Source organism: Falco biarmicus, chromosome 3 (genome assembly GCF_023638135.1).
Source record: "Falco biarmicus isolate bFalBia1 chromosome 3, bFalBia1.pri, whole genome shotgun sequence".
In the NCBI taxonomy this organism is placed as follows: Eukaryota; Metazoa; Chordata; class Aves; order Falconiformes; family Falconidae; genus Falco; species Falco biarmicus.
The window spans coordinates 94,593,560-94,612,852 of NC_079290.1; the positions used below are offsets into that span (position 1 = coordinate 94,593,560).

Below are 19,293 nucleotides of genomic sequence, written 5' to 3' on the forward strand. Positions count from 1 at the left end.
AGGCTGCCCGCCGGGGGAGAGCCCAGCCGGCCCTGCCTGCCTGCCCCCGGGCCGGGGTCTGCTCTCTGCACCCCCCGTGCCTCCCCCCGCTGCCGGGCAGGGCAACGGTGCCGGTACTGCAGGGATATACGCTGTTACTGCAGCGGGCCATTAATAATGTATATACTGTATTTTATATATATATATATACACACACACTATATTATATAATAGGAATGTATACCAATAGTGCAGTATACTATTCATAGTATATATACTATATTTCATATACATACACATTCTGTTATAGAATAGGAATATATACTATTTCTGCAGTATACTATTCATAGTATATCTACTATGTTATCTATATACACTATATTATATAATAGGAATATATATACTCTTACTGCAGTATATTACTGCATATATATATATATATATATATGCAAATAATATATATTACTGCAGTGATAGATGCCCTAACAGTAATCAGTAGATAATGGGAACAGTAGATAAGACGGAAAGATCATGGGTATGAGATAGCTGCAAGCTGATACAACACAGGAGAAGGGGTTGTGTTTCTCTCATTCCTGCAGTTTTTTAATTAATTTCAGTTCAGATTTTAACAGCAAGCCCTTGGGTTTGGGATGGCGAAGTGGGCAAAAAATCAGAGCGTTGTGATGATGGTGTCAGGCTGAATGAGCGGGTATGCGGGGGTGGATGCAGACACGGGCATGCGAGGGTGACCCCGGCGTGAAGTTCCCTTCACACGGTGTCCTCCAGGCTTCTCCACCCCCTCAGCATCTCTTCTCCCAACGCTTCTCCCTCTCTGTACCTCCTGCCCAGGACTAACACCAGGATGGAGCTTGCGGTGCTGCTGTGCCCACATCGTGCAACACGCACCACATCGCCTGGGCCGGCTGGCACGGAGAGCCAACGCTGCTTCTGGTTGCTCCGGTCACTTTTATGCTACAGTATCTTTGCATACCTTTGTGAGAACTGAAAAAAATCATTTAAAGAAAATAAAGTAAAAGTAAAAATTAGAGATAGCTTTTCAGCGCAAATCTTGAATTGTTTTTGACTTGCTATATGCCTCAAAACTAGGCTTCCAAAAATCCTTACTATGTATATTACAAAAGACTCAAACTACATTTAATACCAACTTAGAAAAAAAGACAAACCTAGATTGTCCAGAAGAGTAGCTAATCACCAGAATCAGAATTTAAGCGCAAATCAGTAACCTCAAGTACAAAACAGTAGCCTTTTCTTTAAACAAGGTTTGTATCTGTGCTCTTCACATTGACTGACTAATTGTGAATTCAAAAAGAAAAGAAAAAAAAAAAGACAAGTACAGATTCATTCCCCCCTTCTGCATATCAAAAAGTACCCAGAAACCCCCTTAAACAAAAAGGTGGTATCCGAGAGGGTGAGAACAACTCATTCGTGTCCCGATACAACCAGGTGAGTTGTCTAACCACAGAAAGTACCTCCTCTTGCTAAGCAAGCTGGTTTCTTTCCCACACAAGTGTATTTTTAGCCTGCTTTTTTTTTTTCTGTACATCTAACACATTTAAACATAGGCTTTTTAATTAAAGTAATGTTCCTCTTACCTTAATTAAAATAGATTAATTAGAAGTTATTTTGAAATCATTTTTGATAAATGTGTGAATTTAAGGCTTCCATCTAAGGCACAGACCGCATAAAAATGACAGAAATACAGCATCACTTTCAGCAGAAATGCAAGTATAATGGTTCAACATCCCCAAGATGAGCAGGTACAAATTTCAGCTAAGCTCTCATCAATTAGCAGCTAGCACTGCTAGGTCAGAACTGCCGGTAAGAATAAAACTTCCTTTGAGAATACCTCTTTCCTCTCCATAAAATGCTAATAAGATTAACGTTGCTTATATACTGAGTGTTTCCTGCTTGCTGATTTGGATCTTGATTAAAATGTAATTACCCTGTCCACCACCTCACTCCAGCTCCCTGCTCCCTCTGCCTTTGGAGCTGACAAACTTTCTTTGTAGCCCTCGTCTTCCTGTTTCTGTTGGCTGCATCGGGAACACAGCAAGGATGGGGAGAGGAACCGTCAGTAGCTTTGCAGGTAGCCTGGCAGCAGCTGCTGTTTCTCTCTCTGCTTGGAAGAACACCAGCAAAGGTTTCACACAACCCAAGCCATGCCTATGTCCCATCGCACAAGGTGAAGGTGCATCAGGTAAGGGGTGATATGCAGAAGACTTCAGCCAGTCACCAGCGTCCCTATTCCTTTGCTCTTGCTATCATTTTCCACCTTGTCATCCTCTTACCCTTATTCTGCACCTGTACTAGCCCCCAGTGCAGTGCGCCAGCATCGCCTGGCCTCCTGCTTCTCCAGTCATCCAGCTTCTACCTGCAGTGCCCCAGATGTTTTCCCAAGGAACATCAGTCCCTGCCCATCAGCAGGGGTTTCTCCCAGCTGCCAGCAACTGACACCCAGGAGCTGAAATTCCCAGCTGTCTGTCCCAGGGCAAGGACCTGAGCACCACCACGGAGCAGCTGAGCAGGCAGGACCTGGGGCAGATGATGCCAGGGATAAAGAGTCACCGGCAGCGACTGCTTACGCTCACTGGAATTGCTCCTCACTGATCAGCAGTTCACAGCAGCTCATTCTGGGTGGCAACATACATCTGGGGGAAAAAGCATCAAAGCCCATCAGGATGTAGCTGATGTTTGCAACAACTGATTTAAACCAACCACCTAATCAAGAGAATATTGCCAATACACAGCAATTAACCTGCACCGTCAGCAAGAGGGGCTCGTCCCTGCATGTCAGCAGTCACTGCTCCCACTGAATCCTGCAGCCCCTGTACATGTACTCCACCTCCCAAGGTCCTCCATGCTCTTGACCTCAGTTATAGAACCACAATTAATCTCAAAATCTTTGCAGGGGAATAATCCCAATACCCCAAAGCCAGCCCACCACCTCTGAACTCCCCAGGCAATCAGCTCCCACTGGCTAAGAGGCACCAGCTCATTCCTGGTGGATGCTTTGACCTGCAGAGGTGAAAATGCACCAACGAGTTATTTATCCACACGTTCTGCTTGGCCAAAGAAAGTCTGTGGCGGGCAGTGTGTGCTCAGGGGGGCTGTGCTTTGCATAGGCCTGGTGTAAACGTTTTGTGGGACCAAGAGAGCCCAGGACTGGAAAGGACCTCAGAGGTCACAGGTCCTTGTTCTGCCAGGTAATAGCATCATACAACCCTATTTGTAAACTGCCTTAGCTCTATTTAAAAGAAAGTACAGGGGTTTTTTGCCTACACCACTCTGAAAGTTAGTTCCTTGCCTAGGATGATGAACTTTTCTCATAGTCAGCCTATATTTATCCACAGCTCATTCATACCAGGGCATTCCTGTGCCAGCATTGTCCTTTAGCTGAAATACTCTTTTCCTCTCTGACAGTATTTAGAGGCAGCAGTGGCATCCTTTCTCAGCTTTTGTTCTGCTAAACTAAACAAGCCCACAGCTCCCGTTCATTCACAAGTACCATCTCACAAATCTTCTGCACAACCCAGACTGGCAAATAAAACCAATCAATCACCCTCCCATCCATTCACCTACAGCCGCTGAGCAGCACGTGCATTTTCACGCCTGTACTTTTTAGTTGCCTTATCCCTGACGTTACATGCCTCCCTAAAATGGGATTAGTATCTTGTCTAACAGCTTGAGTATTTTGCAGATGTTTCCCTTTCCATTCATGTCACAGGCAACTACTTCGCTTCTGTGGTCCTGATGCGAAAAGGTGATATTATGTATGCATTCGGGGTTGGGTGTGGGTGGGTTTAAATGCGGTTTGCTTACTGGAAACCAAAGCGATCTACAGTGAGTGACTACCCAGCTGGATAGAGTCCAGAAACAGGTGCTCTGCAAAGCAAAGCCTGACCCACACCCCCCACACCCCCCCGTGCCACACTTTTTTTCTTTTCTATATTACTCAGGTAATACAGGACTATTTGCAGGTGGGGAAAACGACCCCTCAGAAGCAGCTTTGTTGCTCTATTTTTCTCAGCTTCCCATTCCTCACTTACATTTTCCTCTGTTTCAAGGACTTTGCTAAAAGCCAGGCTTGTTTTCTTAAGAGCTTCCCATTTCTGGTTCATGTTTTACAAGAGCAGCTGAAAACGTGTCAGCAGAGGATGCTAAGATCTGGAAACAGCGAGGGAAAACAAGAAGCTGCCCAAGACCCTCAGGGAAGAAATGCCGGACACATCATCCAGCCCAGCTAAGGCGGTCATTTGAGCAGGAAAGCTGACCCTCCAGGTTTACTGTTTTAAGACCTACGTTGACCATATTGCACTTTGCTGCCTTCTGTCATTTAGAAATGTTTTAACTAAAGCTTTTTCATCTTGTGAAAATGGCATGTACACACTTCTTCACAATGCTTGGTTTTAGACGGAGTAAAATAATGTTTGCTATGGCTCTCATAAAAATTGCTCTGCTCTGTTCCATTACTTCAAACAGACACATGACTACATAATTGACTGTTGCACTGTTTTTGGCTGAGATGGAGTTAATGTTCTTCATACGGGCTCTTTAGGAAGGACAGACAGGGGAGACAAGGAGGGGGTCTCACCCTCTGTGCCAATGACCAGCTGGAGTGCATGGAGCTCTGCCTGGGGACGGGTGAGGAGCTGGCCGAGAGCTTATGGGTCAGGATTAAAGGGAGGGCAGGGACAGGTGACATTATAGTGGAGGTCAGCTACAGGCCACCTGACCAGGAAGACCAAGCAGATTAGATTAGATTAGATCGTATAGACAGATACGAGCAGCCTCACATTCAGAAGCCCTGGTCCTCATGGGGGACTTCAACCACCCCAGTATCTGTTGGTGTACAACACAGCGGGGCATAAGCAAACCAGGAGGTTCCTGGAATGCGTTGATGATAACTTCCTTCCCCAAGTGATGGAAGAGCCAACGAGGAGAGGTGCTGTGCTGGACCTTGTTCTCACCAGCAAGGAGGGGCTGGTGGGGAATGTGAAGCTCAAGGGCAGCCTTGGCTGCAGTGACCACAAAATGGTGGAGTTCAAGATCCTTAGGGCAGCAAGGAGGGTGCACAGCAGGCTCACTACCCTGGGCTTCAGGAGGGCAGACTTTGGCGTCTCCAGGGGTCTGCTTGATAGAGTATCAATGGGATAAAGCCCTGGAGGGAAGAGGGACCCAAGAAATCTGTTTAATACCCAAGGATCACCTCTTCCATGCTCAGCAGCTATGCGGACCAACAAAGGCAAAGTCAGGCAAGAACACCAGGAGGCCTGTGTGGGTGAACAAGGAACTCCTGGACAAACTCAAGCACAATAAGGGAGCCCACAGGGTGGAAGCAAGGACAGGTAGCCTGGGAGGAACACAGAGGAATTGTCCGAGCAGCCAGGGACCAGGTTAGGAAAGCTAAAGCTTTAGCTAAAGCTAAAGCCCTGATAGAATTAAATCTGGCCAGGGACGTCAAGGGCAACAAGAAAAGCTTCTCTGTTTGAGAAGTCGTGCCAGTCTGGTGAAGTTCGACTGACTGGAAAAGGGGAATCATAATCCCCATTTTTAAAAAGAGGGAAAAGGAAGACCTGAAGAAGTACAGGCCAGTCAGTCTCACCTCTTTGCCCAGCAAGATCATGAAGCAGATCCTCCTGGAAACTGCTAAAGCGCATGGAAAATAAGGAGGTGATTAATGACAGCCAGCATGGCTTCACTAGGGGCAAAATGTGCCTGACCAACTTGTTGTCCTTGTACAATGGGGTTACAGCATTGATGGATAAGGGAAGAGCAAGTGACATCATCTACCTGGATCTGTGCAAAGCATTTAACACTGTCCTGTATGACATCTTTGTCTCTAAACTGGAAAGACATGGATTTGACAGATGGACCACTTGGTGGATAAGGAATTGGCTGGATGGTTTCACTCAAAGAGTTCAGGTCAACAGCTCAATGTCCAAGTGGAGACCAGTGATGAGTGGCATTCCTGAGAAGGCAGCACTGGGGCCACTGCTGTTTAACACCTTTGTTGGTGACATGGGCTTGAGGGCACCCTCAGCAAGTTTACCAACAACACCAAGCTATGTGGTACGGTTGACGCGCTGGAGGGAGGAGATGCCATCCAGAGGGACTCTGCAGGCTTGAGAGGTGGGCCTGTGTGAACCTCATGAAGTTTAACAAGGGCAAGTGCAAGGTCCTGCACATTGGTTGTGGCAATCCCAAGCACAAATACAGGTAGGGCGGAGAATGGATTGAGAGGAGCCATAAGGAGAAGGACTTGGGGGTGTTGGTTGATGAGAAGCTCAACATGACCTGGCAATCTGTGTTTGTAGCCCAGAAAGCCAACCATATCCTGGGCTGCATCAAAAGGTCGATGGGGGTGATTTTCACCCTCTACTCCGCTCTCATGAGACCCCACCTGGAGTACATCATTCAGCTCTGGGGACCCCAGCATAAGAAGGACATAGACCTGTTGGAACAAGTCCAGAGGAGGACCACAAAGATGATCAGAGGGCTGGAGCACCTCTCCTATGAAGACAGGCTGAGAGAGTTGGAGTTGTTCAGCCTGGAGAAGAGAAGACTCTGGGAAGACCCTATAGCAGCCTGCCAGCTCCTAAAGGGGGCCTACAAGAAAGCTGGAGAGGGACCTTTTCCAAGGGCATGTAGTGATAGGACAAGGGGTAATGGCTTTAACTGAAAGAAGATAGATTTAGATTAGATATGAGGAAGAAATTCTTCACTATGAGGGCAGTGAGGCAGTGGAACAGGTTGCCCGGAGAAGCTGTGGATGCCCCATCCCTGGCAGTGTTCAGGGCCAGGCTGGATGGGGCTTTGGGCAACCTGGTCTAGTGGAAGGCGTCCCTGCCCATGGCAGAGGGTGTGGAACTGGATGATCTTTAAGGTCCCTTCCAAACCAAACCATTCCATGATTCTATGACAATAGCTCCTATGGTGCTGTGTTTTGGATTTGTGACCAAAACAGTGATGATAACGCAGGGGTGTTTTAACTGTTCCTAAGCAGTGCTTACACAGCATGAAGGCCCTTTCTGCTTCCCACACTGCCCTGACAGTGAGCAGGCAGGGGGTGCACAAAAGGCTGGGAGGAGACACAGCTGGGACACCTGACCCTGACTGACCAGAGGGATACGATACACCGTATGATGTCACACTCATCAGTAAAAGCTGGGAAAAAGAAGAAGAGGAATCATTCAGAGTGATGGCATTTGTCTTTCCGAGGAGCCATCACTCCTCATAATGGAGCCCTGCTTTCCTGGAGATGGCTGCACGTCCACCTGCTGCTGGCAAGCAGTGAGTGAATTCCTTGGTTTGCTTTGCTTGTGCACACATCTTTTGCTTTACCTGTTAAACTGTCTTTACTTCAACCTGTGAGTTTTCTCACTTTTACCCTTCTGATTTTCTCCCCCATCCCACGGGGGAGGAGTGGGCAAGAAGCTGTGTGGGGCTCAGCTTCCCACGGGGGTTAAACCACAACACTTACCCAAACCAAGATACTTTTTCCAACTTTTCTCCTCTTTTCTTGTTTGTGGAAATCTTCTAAAACTACATGAGTTTTTCCCTTCCAACCAGACACACAGACTGCACTGAGAATCTTTGATTTAATGCTTGTTCATAGTAATTGGCAGGCACTCGGAGCCTGTGTACGGTGGAAGCTGTCAGAGCACAGCTGAGTTTGAGACGTCAGACAAAACCTGAAAAATCAGAGGAGCTTTCACTACACGTTGCATGGTGTGATAGTACACAAAATTAAGGGAAAAGCCAGTTTTACTGTAGGTTACCAAACTCACTGAGTCAGCATAGCACCGCTATTTGTGTTAGCCTTGATTTTGGTCCCCATGATTTATGGCAAACGCTAATTATTTTAGTGTGTCGTCTGTATCTCGACTGTATCAGCTTGCCGTGTAAATGTAGTTTCCTCATTTACATTCAACTGTTAACTCTACCTATAATGCACTAGAAAAAAACCCAAACAACTCATATGTATGACCCCCTGAGAGACTTTTAAAGCTCAGAATAGAGCAAGTTGTATTTTGACTGCTGTCCTTTGAATCCCAAACTATAACCCCTCAGGGGACGTAGCATTATGTAATTTTAGTGACAGCACAATTGTCATTCAGCTAGAAAGAAGGATATTTTGATCTCAATGGAAAAGTGATACGGCCATCTGTAAGCTTATAGCTCTTTTTCTTCGGTAATTTGTACCTCTCATGAAGGGTTAGGAGTGGAAATTACTACAAGCTGTTGAATAAAATGACATCATTTTGCCACCCACAAAACGTTATGAGTTTGACAGCCTAGAAAATGGCACAGCAGTAAGGAAAGAGCAATCCCATGGCAAGGGAGCGCTCTTCTTTCTGGAATGCTCCTTGTGTCAGCCAGCCACTGTCTCCGTGGGACTCGGACCACCGTGGCCACAAACCCCCATTTCAACAGTTGCTCTCTTCACTGGCTGCAGGAAAGGACAATATAATTGCTGGAAATGCTACTGGCTCCATGGTCCTCCGATTCTTACGGTTCAGTCAAATGAAACAGCATTTTGCTTTCAGGCAATTTGCTCTCAATTGTTAAGTCGCTACGCTGCAAAATTAATAAACAGGGAAATTCAGTTATGCAATTAGAAGTTGTTAGGAAGAATAGGATAATATAGATTGAAGATTTCATGGATCATAAAGAAAGAATTTCCTGTCTATTAATTCTGCAGCTGCTTTAATGTGTTCCTCTTAATGATGGAATACTGGAGGCTATTTTTTTCCATGGTTGAATTCTCTTCCATTACAGTGTACACACCCTCTTAAGTAACCTGCAGCTGCTTTTATCTGCCAGTACGAATGCTGGTCCATTGTGATACTTGACACATTACAGAGCCCCTGTGATTTCTCCACATACTCTAAATAAAACCGACCTGAAGCTCAAGAAACAGGGCCTGCAGGCACAAGCAGAACTTTAAAATGTCCTGAGATATCCAGAAAGTGAATGAAGCCTACAAAAAAAGAAAGCAAAAAACACTTGCGTAGACAGAGTTACTCACTCTGTCTGGAGTTGCTGGCCAACTCCACATGCTGTACAGCAAGAAAACTGTTTTTAATTATTTTTTAATCAGCATTTTCTCCCTAATCTGCCCTGTACCCTTCTGGTGGCTCATAACCAGCACACTCGAATATCCACCCAAAGAAAAGCTGGACTCTGATGTTGCTTTTGCAAAGCCAGCTGCAATTTAGGGGACCAATAAGAGCAATTTTTTCCCCATCATTTTTCTCTTCTGAACTGTGACACCACCTCTCTTTTGAAAAGAAGACCCAACACTATGGCGAACTGTAATTCCAACTGACAGGGCTGCCATTACTTAATATTTGTTTTATACTTTCAGTACGTCACAATCTAATTTGGATGTTTTGGAGAGCTAATGAACTACTTTTCCCTGTAACAGCTGATGTCAAATGCAGTATTTATGGTTTCACAGAAGCAGAGAGGAATGTACGGAGATTCAAGAATAAAGCAAATAGCCAGCCTTCTAAATGGGAGTTATCTGATTAGGATTTAAACACAAATGCCTTCTTTATGTTCACTTCACTCCCTTCAAACTTGGCTCATCTGTCCCTACGATCTACAATTTTGCACTTCTGGTGCAAGGACTTCTTTCTTTCTAGCTCTCACCAAGCCAACAGCTTCTTTCTTTATATTTAGCTCTTCATCTTGCTGCTTTGCCTTAACCTTTATGCCCGTACCTCTCAGCATATCCCTTCTTTTGCTGTGGAAGCTTATTAATTGAGAAATTGCTATATTACACTATCTATTCTATGGATTATTAAATTAATTCTCTAGATATCATGTGGTAAATGAAAGAAATATAAAAAAAAATAGTTAAATACTCATTGTGTTTCTTTCTAAATCAGGCTAACGTTCAACCCCCTTTGTATTTCGCGTACATGACAAATCCATCCAAGACACACAGAAAAATAACCTGCAGGTCGTGGTTCCCTTAGGCTCACAGAGGGCATAGGTCTTCAGACAGGACTTTACTACACGTCACCAGAAGAACAGCACAGCACTGGTAGGAAGACAGTTTGGAGACAGTTCAGGAAAATCATTTGTCAAATAGATAAGGTGGGAGCAGCAGGGTAAGACAAGAAGAAAGGTAAGCAGGCACGGTCTGCTGTAGGGCACAAGAATTTGTGTGAGGAAGAGAAGAAACATGAGAGGCAGAAAGGCATGAAGGCATGCACATGGTCTGGGGGAGCCAGGGTGCTTGTCCATACAGACAAAGGGAGAAGCAATCTAAAACAAGGACACCGGAGTCCAGCAATCCATGTGTGCCTGCTGCAGGACCTAGGCTGTATTGCAGAAGAGATGGTGCCTGGCCAGGTCTCTTGTTCTTCATCTGTCAGCCGACTGGTGGCCAAGCGTTCACCCACAAAATTTGAGAGCATGAGAGCAGCTTAATTGCTCTTATTTACTTAATTTAATTGTATTTTTTTTTGTAATTTTTTTAAAAAATAAGTAATTTAAATTACTTAACTGTAAATTACCCCGGCTAGGAGACCCCACCAGGGCTTTGCTGTGAGAGCTGGGGACAACAGGGCACACCGTGCTCTGCACCACGAGATGTTACACGCCAGAGAGCAACAGGTCTGCAGTGAGAGGACCTCTCAGAAGGGGCTGTCAACACTTACAGCTTTTTGTTGATAGCTATACTCGTGAATAAGGCAAAGATCATCAGAGTGGTAAATATTTTAGAGGATGCTAAGTCCTTGGTGAGCTGGACATTTTATCAAAGTCAAATATAAAGTCACGCACTTTAAAACGAGGGATCATGCCAAAACCTAGAGAGTAAAGAATGATGTTCAGGAGGCCAGAGCTTCACCAGGTGCTCTGGAAGCATTTGACTATTTGGTGAGAAGGCCAAAGACAGAACATGGTGGGACATTTCCCTAGAAAACAAGGAGAGGGAAGCGAGAGCACCTGTAGACAAAGAAGACAGGAAAAGAAAGAGGAAATGGGAAATAATAATGTCAAAAAACCCAAGAAAAGACAAATCTTCAAACAAGATGAAATCATCAAGGAGACCAAAGCTAGCAGAGAAGCATGCCATCATCCCCTCAACACAGAGAGTTGCCTAGGAACTCTTTGGAAACGGGTATAACTGTATTTCTGAAGAGAGACAAAAAATGAGAGGACCGCAGATAACAGTGATTAAATATAACTAATTTGGGTAGACAACAATTTAGTCACATTAGCTTTTTCTGCCTCACCCTGAGTGACCTGTTTAATTCCTGTTTGTTGGAGAGAGACAACAAAATGTCATGCATGTTAAGCAATGTGTTCAACAAATTTATTACCACTGCCACTCACAACATAGGAACAAGGGCTGTAGTAGGATTTTTGGATGCCTGTAGCATAATTTCATCAGCTTTTCTGTCATTTTCCTGATGTGTCCAAATCATTCCCAAACAGAGGAGCAAACAGAGGCTTCTGGTTTAGGAGCAGTAACTGTGTCCTTCCCATTTCAGTTTGCTCTAAGCTGCTTTAGCTATCAGAGATTTTGGAATCATCGTTCTCAATAAGAAAAACTGCTCTTTTTGTAGACAGAATTTAATCTTATCTCATGAAACATGAGCGTGTTTCTACTGCTAGAAAAGTACTAGGTACCTATATTTCTGATCTAATCCTTGAGTAAATATGACCAAATCAGTGACTGTAGCTTTAGGCATTCAGCCAGGGAGAAATTAATTTTCCATGCTGATGTTCTCAATGAAAAGCTCATGTACCTTAAATGGTTTAACAAAACTAAACATACTAGTTTTTCTGTGAAGTCCCAGACTATGTGATAAAAAACAAACCCTTCCCTGATGGCAATCTTGCCAAGATATATAGACCGTATGTGTGCCTGCTACTAGAAAGTATGAAATCAAATATTTTGCCTTGGCATGAGCTTGAACACAATTTGTTAAAGCTGTGCATTTAGGAAATAAAAAAATCTTATAATTAGGTAGTTATAGTTCAGTATATTTTGAACAACTTATGTTTTATGGAAACTATCAAGCAACCAAACACACAAGGGCAGCAACTCTAGAATTGTATAGTTATCTTCTTTCCCTCTTCCCGGATGTATCTATGGCAATGAATTCTTCCTCAGGAGAGAGAACTATTCTGAAAATGAAGCAAAATCAGTTATATCTGGGCATAACGCTGGAGTTATCACTGAGGCATATAGACTCCAGCATGGGATCTGCAGGAAAACAGCAGCAGCTGGCAAAGAGGCTGGAGCAGCAGCAGTCACCAGCGGCTCAGGACATCATACCACAAATCTTTGAACAGTTTAATCTATTTTCTTCCTCCATCACATGCGGAAGAACATGTCATTTGATCACGGAACAGGGAGGTACCAAGGGTGGCCTGGGAACATTCAGCCAGTGGCATAACCTACCAAAATTCTTGTTTCTATCAAACTTAGTCTTAATTGAAAACCCTTCACCAGGGGCACTGTCAGTTCCTTGTGCTCTGTTGCAGGTCATAAGATTCCTCTTAAAGACAAGTCTGTCACCAGCAAACACCTTTCTGAAGCTTCATTCTCTACAAAACTTCCAGGTAAATAAAGTGCCTTTTATTTCTGCAGTGGGTTTGCATGGCAAGGTTTTGGTAGCAGAGGGGCTACAGGGATGGCTTCCTTGAGAAGATGCCAGAAGCTTCCCTCACGTCCAACTGAGCCCATGCCTGCCGGCTCCGAGATGCACCCACCGCTGGCCAAGGCTGAGCCCATCAGCGACAGTGGCAGCACCTCTGGGGTGACATATTTACGAAGGGTGAAAAAAATCTGTGTGTAGCCCCCATTGCCCCCCATTGCCTGTCCCCCTGCACTGCTGGCAAGGAGGAGGTAGAGAAACTGGGAGTGAAGTTAAGCCTGGGGAGAAGGGAGTGGGGAAAATGTTTTAAGGTTTGGGGGTTTTTTCTCATTACCCTACTCTGGTCTGATTGGTAATAAACTAATTTCCCCGAGCAGAGTCTGCTCTGCCCGTGACAGTAACTGCAGAGGGATCTCCCTGTCCTTATCCCGACCCACGAGCCGTTGGTTACATTTTCTCTCCCCCGTGCAGCTGGGGAGGGCAGTGACAGAGCGGCTTCGGTGGGCACCTGGCATCCAGCCAGCGTCATCCCACCACAATTCCACATATTCTGCTATCATCTTCCTGCTCGAGAAGGGGAAGGGGGAGTATCTTACTCTGGTTTTAGGATATTAATTATTAAATATTTTTATCCTCACACACTTGCTTACTGAACTTGTATTATTTATGCTGATCAATGATTTCATGTACTCAAACCCACCAGCTGGCTCAGGGTCTGGCTTTCTTTTACACTAAAGAGCTCTCAACCTCTGCAAACGACGGAAACTGAGCCGTAACTAGTTGCTTTTCATGTGTACAAAGCGCTACGTGAAGTTTGCGATGGCAAGCAGGTCATATCGCTAAATCAATAACGCAATGTAGGCATTTCACAGCTGTTGCTGCTGGCGGAGGGCACATGAGGCACTGCAAACCAGGCGTGTGTCTCACCCTCTAGAAAAAAAGGAAAGCACCTTTTCTCTTATACCAGCAAGATGCCCTGCAAAGTGGATATACCTTTTATCCAAATAACAATGTTATCTTCAAGAAACATAAAATTCTTTGGGAAGACTGACTCAACTTTGAAACGGTATCTCAGTTTTATGCTGCCCTCTGCAAACATCAGGACAGGAACAGGAAAGGGCCAAGAATGCTTTGGGTGGTAGGAGCAGGAGAGAGAGGAAACCCAGGGTTAAGATGCAGCACTTGTTCACGTTTAGTTACATTTAGTCAGTGTGATGCTTAGTTCAGATATAATGAATCTATTCTGCATGATTTTTTTCCCAGTTCTAGTGAACATTTGAAATAGCTCAAGCAAAGGGTAGAACTGGGTCTCCTTTTTAAAAAATCTATATTTTATATAATCTATATATATTGATATATATTTATGATTTATTAAAATATATAAAAATTAAATAATTTTAAGAATATATTTAAAAATAAAACAACATTTTATTGTGTCGTGGGGGAAAGAACTGGGAAGAAGTAATAAACATCCACCATCCAGGCTGATTTTTAAGGAATATTTCCACTTAAAGATCTATGTGACAACCTTTCTTTGCTTGGAAGTATATCCCTGGTTCTAGGACCTGCAGAAGCTTTCAGCAAAACAGCAATCTCCGACTTTGAAATAACTACATTAAAATGAAAAGGCGTAAAACAATCAACAAAACCCTGGGTTTCCTCCATGTGTGAATGAGACGGATCCGATTGAAGGCTGCCTGAAATAACTTTTGGCTGTAACATCAGTGGGTTGGTGTAAGCGCCAGAAGAATGGAGAGATATTTCAGCCATACCTCTGGGGATGCACAAACCATCCATCCCGCATGTTTATGAGCTCTGGATCCTGTTTGATGCCCAGTAGATCCTCCTTGAGCGGGCACCACCTGTGACTAGGGCGCTTGTTTCATCCCCTGGGATGTGGTCCTGGCTACGGTTTCTTTCTCTGTTATCTCAAAGCGGAGGCAGTATAAGGTGCTCTAGATAAGACTGTGTACATAAAGCTTGTTTAGAAATGGAAGTTATTTTTTAATGGAAGATCCTGTTTTTAAAGTGGGTCTTTTATGGTCAGTATATGATGACAGGTGGCTGACTTGAGCCTCCAGCGCTCTGGGTGAACAGGCACAACCCTGCCTTGGTCATCATCCTCCAAAGCACCCAAACTGAAGCCTCCAGCGCTACCAGGTTTGGAGAGACACAATAAACTCAAAACATTTCTGATGAGTCGCTCTACAGTGACGTTTGTACTTTTGCTTCACTGAAAAGAAATTTATATTCAACCCACATGAGTGACGTGAGGATTAATTTTTGAACACTGGCAAATTACTTTGGAAAAAAGATATCATAAATAGTAAATATGTTCTACTGAGCACTCCAGTTAGCATACATAGGAGCAACTTCTAATATATGATTAACTTTTGCTTTATTTTTCCTTTAAGTTTGTTGGTTCTTGTTTCTCACAGCATACTCACCCAAACCACAGTGAGGTTACAGCTGTCATACAACTCTGCTCGGACATCCCTGCTGTGCTGGGGGAGATCAAAACATGGATTTAAAAAAAAAAAATAATTATGAGAAATCATGCTGAAAAATAAGCTTTGTAATTTCTTTTATTCCTGTTAACATCTGTCATCAGAATGCCTGGCTTGGCGCCTCTGCTGATAAAATTAGATACCAGAAGAAGGAAGCGTAGTTCCTTGATACAGCTCCATGAGTCAATACACGTCATTGTCTTTATTACACTGAGTCACTCGTCAAGCCTCTGCGTGTTCAGCATCTGATGGTAAAAGGAGATTTACCATTTTGGGTACTCTAACCTAGCAATTACTACTGTTGGACTAAAATTACTGCAATTACTACTGATTGGAGCCCAATTCATAAATTTGAGATGCATATTCAGACTTCTACAGAGTTGGAGAGCACAGCAAAATCAAGGGCTTTGTGTCACTCCCATCTTTAGAGGTACCACATTGCCTGTAGCTGCTTATGTCTTCAGCGGTTTTCCAAAAGGAAAGCCCTTCCCAAAGCGGATTTACGTGTCACATTTCTCGTATTGACGTGCCTGGAGTCCCGCTGAAGCAAATGGATCTGGTCTTAGGGTATAAACTATTGATTTTACATGGCGATAAATGTTTATAACCATTCTTAGAAAGCACCTCTCTGATACACCTTAAGACATTGCTTTTCCAGTCACTGACCTTCAGCGAAATAGTAGGTAGAAAGGTCAGATGGAGGAATAAATTTCTAACTTTGTCAAAGAAACAGAGGAAAAGGAGAAAGGAATCAGTTCGCAAAATGTACTTGGTTTTGAAAAAGGCTGAGACAGAAAGCGCTCTCAGCGGACTGTGGAAGATGCTACCCACTGGCAGAGGAAGAAGAAAAATGTTGTTGTCTTGAATCAGAAACCAACAAAGAAATGGAAAAAACCCTCAAAGCCACAGCAATCTGCAGAGGAGTGGCTGATGGGCAGAGCCATCCTCCTGCGCCCCACGTATGTTCAGCACGTGGCAGAGACGTGATGTGCTCCACGACCAGAGCCCTACACGCTGTTACAAACCGTAGCATAAAGCAGAAAACAATAAAAATTACTGGTAAAACATGGATAGCTAGGATGAGTTAAGACTGCAAAGCCTCCAGATGGGACTTTTGAACTAATGGCCTGGAGGAAAGCATTCTAAAGTGGCAAAATTTGCAAATAACACAGAAGTCCTTAAACTAGTGAAGAGTAGAGAAGGTCCCATGGAACTTCAATCAGCTGGTTAATGAAAATTTTTCAGCAAGTGCATGTATTTAAATTAATGGAATATTTGTAATTATCAGCTACCTGATCTCATTTAATGAACTTCAGCTGAATACTTCTTCAGGTACATTGGCATATATACATCTTAATATGTAACAAACTATATAGATATATATAGAAAGACATTTAGAAACACAATTGTGTTAATATTCAAGAGAGCAAAGAAACAGCCACAAGAGATTATTTCCTTCAAGGATAAAACATTAAATAAAAATATTTCTTGCAATTATTCTTAATATTTAATAATTTTCCAAATATTAATTAATGAAAGCCACTTCAAGGGATGGAAAAATCATTCCCTCCCTTTATGCCCAGGGAAAGTGAGATGAAGGATAAGGCAGGTGTGTTGACCCTGGCTGACCGAGTAAAAGCTCTATCAGATGCTGAATTTTGCAGTGGTGTCCCAGAAGAACACCTGCAGAAAAATCAAAGCAGCATCTTCTCCCTTGCTCCTCACAGCCTTGATCCCTTCCATCCCACGAGGCAGCCCGGGAGGAGCACACACCCCTGACCTACCCACCACAGGCGTTTTGGAGAGGACCTCGTACATGTAGTGCTGGCACTGGGGATCTCACCCCTTCAGAGGAGACACGTGAGGTTTGAATCCCTCCTCCTCGTGTGTTCACGTATGAGGGAACCACAGCAACAGTATCAGAAATGCAACCACGACACTGGCCTCCTCACCATCTTACCAGGGCACTAGATTACACAGTTCTTGGAACATTACAGCAATGCAGAAAAATTATTCTTGTGCCGAGTCCTGCACAGTCAATGGCAATAACTAAACACCTTTTAATGCTCAAAGCAGTATCCTTCCAATGCTGTGCCACTCACGGTTTATGAACAGGAGTCGTCCCTGAACCAAAGGCAAAGCTCTGTGAGATGAAGCCATATCCAAGCTGATGTTGCAGCAGCTGCCAGCCACCACCTTCTGAACCGTCCCTCCAGGTCAGGCTGCCATCCCACACATGGATTTCTTTTGCTGGGGCTTCCCTGGGCTGCCTCAAACTCTGGGAAACCTTCAGTGTCCTCTGCATCAAGAAAGAACATTTCTTTTTCATCCATATATTTAATTATTAGCAGGAAGGCATTGTCCACAGGCAACTCAGAATAGCAGTATATATATATAATACAGAAAAGTTAAGAGAACTTGTAGATCTCTAGATGTCCAATCTGTTTGGATCCATTAGGGAACAGATTCCGCTAAAACCTACAGAACTGGATGAAATTAGAGGAGACCTCCACTTGTAGCTGGAGGAAGGGTTATTTGCCTTTGTCACTTTCAAATGCTATTTTGAAGGACCATCAGGTGCCCTTTCTCAGGCAGTGCAGTGAACCTGGTCAGTGCTGGTTGCTCAGTCTCAGAAACGCCTACCAGGTGCGTTTGCCCGGGGTTTGTGGGTTAATGCACTGGGGAGGGGAGAAAAACCACAAACAGCTGCATCTGCCTGTGTAGAAAGGAAGTGAGAAGGCAGTTGTGTTACCCAACTTCTGGAGTCCCTTACTCCCTAAAAAAAAGAAAGGCTACTACCTGGCATAGCTACCAGATAGGCACTTTGGGTGTGGTGGTAACTAATTTGTGTTGAGAAAGGGCTGGAAGAAAGATGAGCTGGCTGCTTAGAGTCCTCTTTGAGCCAACGTTAACTGCTGTACACGAAGAAACAACTCTAAAAGATGCTGCTGAGGGTCTAAGTGGAGGGTTCACTGATGGTATCCACCCAAAACTGAAATACCAGGGTGCTGTCAACGCCAGTGGTGGCAGGAAGAGTCCCTCGAGCTCTTTGAGATAGCTCTGCTATGAATACAGCACAGCGATCTGTGAGAGGGTAGAAAGTGCTATCGGCTGCCAAACGTATGCTGAGGGTATAGATGGAGAAACAATAAACTATGATCTGTCTGGTAATCATGACTGCAGTGGGAACAACGGACAGCCTTGGCCCCGCACCTCCAGATCTCCTCCACCCTGAAACACAACTTCTCTTGTGGGCTCCTTCCTACCGTCACTTGAGACTGACCCATGTTCCTTGGCCTTGCCAGGTTGGAATGTGAGCAAGAGCATTTTGGAGCTCCAAGCATGCTCCTACAGAGAGTCCTGCTGCACCTGAAGTGGTCGTACACATTTATCTCTTTTTAGAAAGATGTTATGACAAAGCTGCCTTCTGGTCTCATGAGAAGGTGTTTAACTTCCTCACTCCCTACATTTCTCTTGGGAATCCAACATAGTTCCGTATCTATATTTTGTTACTATAAACCAAGAAATCTACAAAACTTTAAAGAATTAGATGACATCCATCCAGGATGGAGAAGTTCCAGCTTCCTCAAATCCTTGTAAAAAACTGAGAATCTCAATGAAAAGCAAAGCTGAATCTTAGGCAAGCTTGATATGACACCACAACAAGGAGGTTTAAGGAGATGTTAGATGGGAGGAAGGAGGCACAGTGAAAACTCAACAGACAAATTGATTTGATAGCACATCATTAAAATAAAAGCAGTTATTTTACATCAAATGCCAACCAAGGTGCAGCACTGCTAGCACTTATGTGGCTGAATGCTTAGAAACACAGGAGACAAGATTATGGGCTGAACCCCCCCCCTCCCCCATGCCTTAAGGGGAATTAATAGTAACGGGTTTTTGAAGCCATGGTAACATGTTGAGTCTGTGCTGACACTGGGGACAGAGAGACACTCAACCACCAGTTACCACCTGTAAGCAGAAAGTCACACTAATGCGAGCAGCTCCTGGCCCTGCCGCTCCTTCTGTCCTCTGCTCCTCCCTTGCCTCCAGTGCCGATGCAGCTGCGCATCCCCTTGGCTGGCAGAGCCCATCAGGGCACTAATCCTGCTGGCAAAGACCCAGCGCACAGCAAGGGCACCACAGCAACAAGTAGCTGAAGGTGG

General features: G+C 44.3%; 1 long non-coding RNA gene across 5 annotated transcripts; it reads right to left on the reverse strand.

Moving 5' to 3' along the window:
• Nucleotides 1–316: 316 nt before the first annotated feature.
• Nucleotides 317–17,868, reverse strand: LOC130145795 (uncharacterized). 5 transcript variants are annotated; one of them, XR_008820686.1, is made up of 5 exons: nt 17,546–17,868; nt 17,230–17,426; nt 15,068–15,124; nt 8,903–8,980; nt 5,578–7,691 (listed from the first exon to the last, which is right to left on the reverse strand). It is a non-coding gene; the product is annotated as an uncharacterized LOC130145795 (long non-coding RNA). The 5 variants fall into 5 exon arrangements; XR_008820688.1 differs by lacking the exons at nt 5,578–7,691; nt 8,903–8,980 and adding exons at nt 9,014–12,147; nt 14,393–14,585; XR_008820685.1 differs by lacking the exons at nt 5,578–7,691; nt 8,903–8,980 and adding an exon at nt 317–981.
• Nucleotides 17,869–19,293: the final 1,425 nt, after the last annotated feature.